Below are 3,752 nucleotides of genomic sequence, written 5' to 3'. Positions count from 1 at the left end.
AGTGTGTCTGGTGTGAAGTCGCTCCGCAGGGCAGGCCCACGCCAGACCACAGTAAGTCTGAGCGTGACTTTTTCTGCAGAAAGGTAGAGTGCAGCATTGAGATTCACTAGAGTGGCTTATACCTCCGGGTGGCAGATTGCGGTTTCTCAATAACAGATCGGTAGTGGTTCCCCCATGGGGAGCAGAATACGATCACAAACTTCCCATAACGCATACTGCCTCAGTGTCTATGACGAAACTCCGGGTTCAGTACGGCCTCAGGGTCTATATAACAACCTCCGGGTTCAGTACGGCCTCGGGGTCTATAAAAGAGCCTCAGGGTTCAATACAGCCCCCGGGTCTGTAAGGGATCTCCGGATTCAAGATCACCTAAGGGTTGATCAAGGACCTTTGGGTTTAACTGATCTCCGGATCTGATAAGAACCTCAGGGTTCAAGGATCTTTGAATCCAAATACCAACCATCGGGTTTGCCAAGAACCTCAGGGTTCAAAAGCATCAACCTCCGGGTTCGAGGTATCCATAGGGTTTAATCACGGTCCCCGGATCTAAGGATTAAACCCCAACACTCAGAAACCTCAGGTTTCAATGAGCAAACCTTTGAGTTCAATAAAACGGCCTTCGGGCCTAGGTAAAGGACCTCAGGGTTCATGGCCTTAAGAACTTCCGGGTTCTAGGGCTCAAGAACCACAAGGTTCAAACCGAGCTAGAACCCTAGGGTTCTAAGCAAGGATCTTTCATTCCAAAACTAAAACTCAGGTTTTTAATAATGGAATACAAGGTCTAACGCTTTTCTAATCATTTCAGGGTTCAATCAGTTTGACTAACAGGATCCAGGTCCTAGACACTGATATCCTTCCAAGGGGTCAACCCTTACAAGGGTCCGGCCCTCACAAGGGGTCAATTCCTACAAGGGTACGACCCTTACAAGGTTTCAGCCCTTTCAAGGGTCCATCCCTTCCCACGAATCTGCGCGTCTACCTAGGTGCCCTTGGGTTCTGAAGATATGGAATTGATTCGACGAGATCTAAACCCCCAGGCTATCATTACGGTAACAGGACTCAGGCGATTCCCCTATCTTAGAAACATAAGCAAGGCGATTTCTTTTTGAAGACAACTCTATGCTACTCAAAGCCGAAAGGGCTTAAAAGATCAAGAGTTAGAGTATAGGGAGATCAGGCAGTTGGAGAAGCAGCCGCGTCCTCAGATGGAGTAGGGGAAGTCTCCTTGGCAGCACCAGCTTTGGGGAGAGGCGGCTCATCATCAAACGATGGAGGAGGCAATCCCTGCAACTTAGCCTCGGCCTCCTTCACCAGCTTGTATCGCTGGAATTCCACAGCCAACTCCCACTTATCGGTTTGCTCCTTGAGCCATTCCCTCATCAGCTCCCAGCGAGGAGTCACCTTGGCTCCACTCACAGCCATCATCCTCTTGTCCTCAAAGGACTCCTTCTCCAGCTTCAGCCCCCATAGCTCCTTCTGGGTCTCTTCCAACTGGCGCATCAAAGCGGTGTTCTTCGCAGCAGTAGCAGCCTCGACCTCCTTCGAGTTCTTTAGCTTAATCTGAAGAGATTTGATCTCCTTCCCCTAAGCTAGGACTTTGTTCTTCTCCTCCTTAAGCTGACAATTCGAGCTCTCCAACTCTTTCTTAGATGACTGCTCTTTCACCATATCCTCAAGATGGTGAATCTGAGACATAACCTGCAAATCAAACCACAATAATCATCAACCCCTATGACAAAGGTGAAAAGAAAAGGCGCGACGTCCTACCTGAAGAAGATCAAACTGGACGCTCCCAAAAGCCTTCGGAATATCCCCAGAAGGAAGAAAGCATGCGCTCTCAGGGAACATTGTGGAGGAGAGATTAGCCACCACCTTGGCTAGGTCCACACAAGGATGAAGAGAGGGCTCTGGAGTGGATGACTTCGGAGTCGATCCCGAGGCCCGAGTTCTCCTCCTTGAGGCAGAGGGGGCTGGCTAGTAGGTCCCTTGCGCTTGGTACTCTTGAGGATGAGAACGTCATCATGGCCTGAGGTAGTAGCTTTAGCAGCAGGCTTCTTGGCTGAGAGCTTCCCCGCGACTTGCATGAACGCCTCCATAGCTTTTTCTCCTGTGGATCCCGACATGTTACCTGAAAAGGACAAAGCAGTCAATAAACCAGCTCGCAAAAAAGCTATGATTTTTAGAGCCTCATAATATCAGCATTTCATTCACCAATCAAGGTCCCAGCCTGATTCATGGCAAGGAGACAAGGTGCCCAAGGAATACTCCGTTCTAAGAGAAAACTACCAAGGCTCAAGAAGCACATGTTATCCCTTGATTTCCACGAGCAAATCAAGGAATAAGGGGCAAACTGTTGGGGAAAAATATCCAGACATAAGTTTTCTCCAGCTTCCGGATAGGTCCTCGACTTCCGGAACCTTGCCCAAGGAGAAACCATGGACCAACCCCTGCCTTAGGTCCGACCCCCTTGATCAGACCGACCCTTGAAGCAAAATAGAAGTTTTTCGCCTAAGGAGAAACTTTCATTTTTCCGATTATGGAAGAGTTCTATTACTTGTAGCCGACATCTACAACTATAAAAGGGGAGCCCAAACCCTAGAATAAGGGATCGACGATTCGAGACTTAGAGATAAGAGTTTAGGAGACTGGAACTAGGGTTTATACACCAATACGTTGTAGTCCCAAAGAATATACTCAATAACATCTCTTTGCTCTCGATTTACAACTCTTACAAACAAATCCTCTAGTGTTCCGTAGCACTTAAACGATCCTACACAAAAATACCCTAACAGTTTGGCGCTAGAAGGAGGGGAGTGATCCAACTACGTGACGATGACACTAGAGGACGATACTAACCAAACGGAGATGTCTCCGAGAGAGATCGAGCTTCTCAACAAGCTCAAGCTTCTTCTGAGTCAGGTTACCGATCTTCACAAAGCTCGGGAGACGACACCCGGAGGTCCTGAACTTCTCCTCGAAGTTCAAACCCTAAAAGATAAACTTGGAGAGCACTCCAAGCAACTACAGCAAAGCACCGAGAAGCTAGATGCTATAGAGGCAGAGAATCTTGTCCTCCGACAAGAGAACCATACCCTGGGTGAAGCTAGCAACAAGCGAAAGCGGTTCCGGACTAGGGTACGACCCATGGCTTCACTCCACACTCGAAGAGGTACCTCGTCGACCCGCCTCAATCGAAGACGAACCCGAAAGCCGAGGAGCAGCGAACGATGGGACCCGAGTACAAGTAGACAGCGATTTCGATACGGAGGACGAAGAGTATTCACCCGATGATCCCGGGATCTCAGATCCGACCCTAGCAGCCTACTTAGAAAGAGTGGTCTCCGAAAGGTTCGGCACCATTAAATCTATGGTAGAGAGGCTCCCAGGGGCAGCTCCTCCTATTCGGAGAATAATCGTAATCAGGGGTCCTACTTCGATACACCTTTCGTGGAAGAGATTGCTTCCGTGGAGATGCCACGAAAGTTCTCCTTCCCGAGCATAAAGATGTATGAAGGTACTGGGGATCCCGACAATCATATTGCTCAGTACAAGCAACGCATGCTAGCAGTAGCAATCCCTCCGCACGGGAAGCTACCATGTGCAAAGGATTCGGATCAACCTTGACCGGCCCTACTCTCCAGTGGTATATCAACCTACCTACCAAATCCATCAAATCCTTTGCAGCTCTTTGCGATAAGTTCGTAGAGCAGTTCGCTAGCAGCCGTGACCTAGAGAAGAACTCAGATGATCTC

This window comes from Raphanus sativus, unplaced genomic scaffold (assembly GCF_000801105.2).
Source record: "Raphanus sativus cultivar WK10039 unplaced genomic scaffold, ASM80110v3 Scaffold1287, whole genome shotgun sequence".
Classification (NCBI taxonomy): domain Eukaryota; kingdom Viridiplantae; phylum Streptophyta; class Magnoliopsida; order Brassicales; family Brassicaceae; genus Raphanus; species Raphanus sativus.
The sequence above is the reverse complement of the archived record's forward strand: the minus strand, read 5'-3'. Positions refer to the sequence as shown.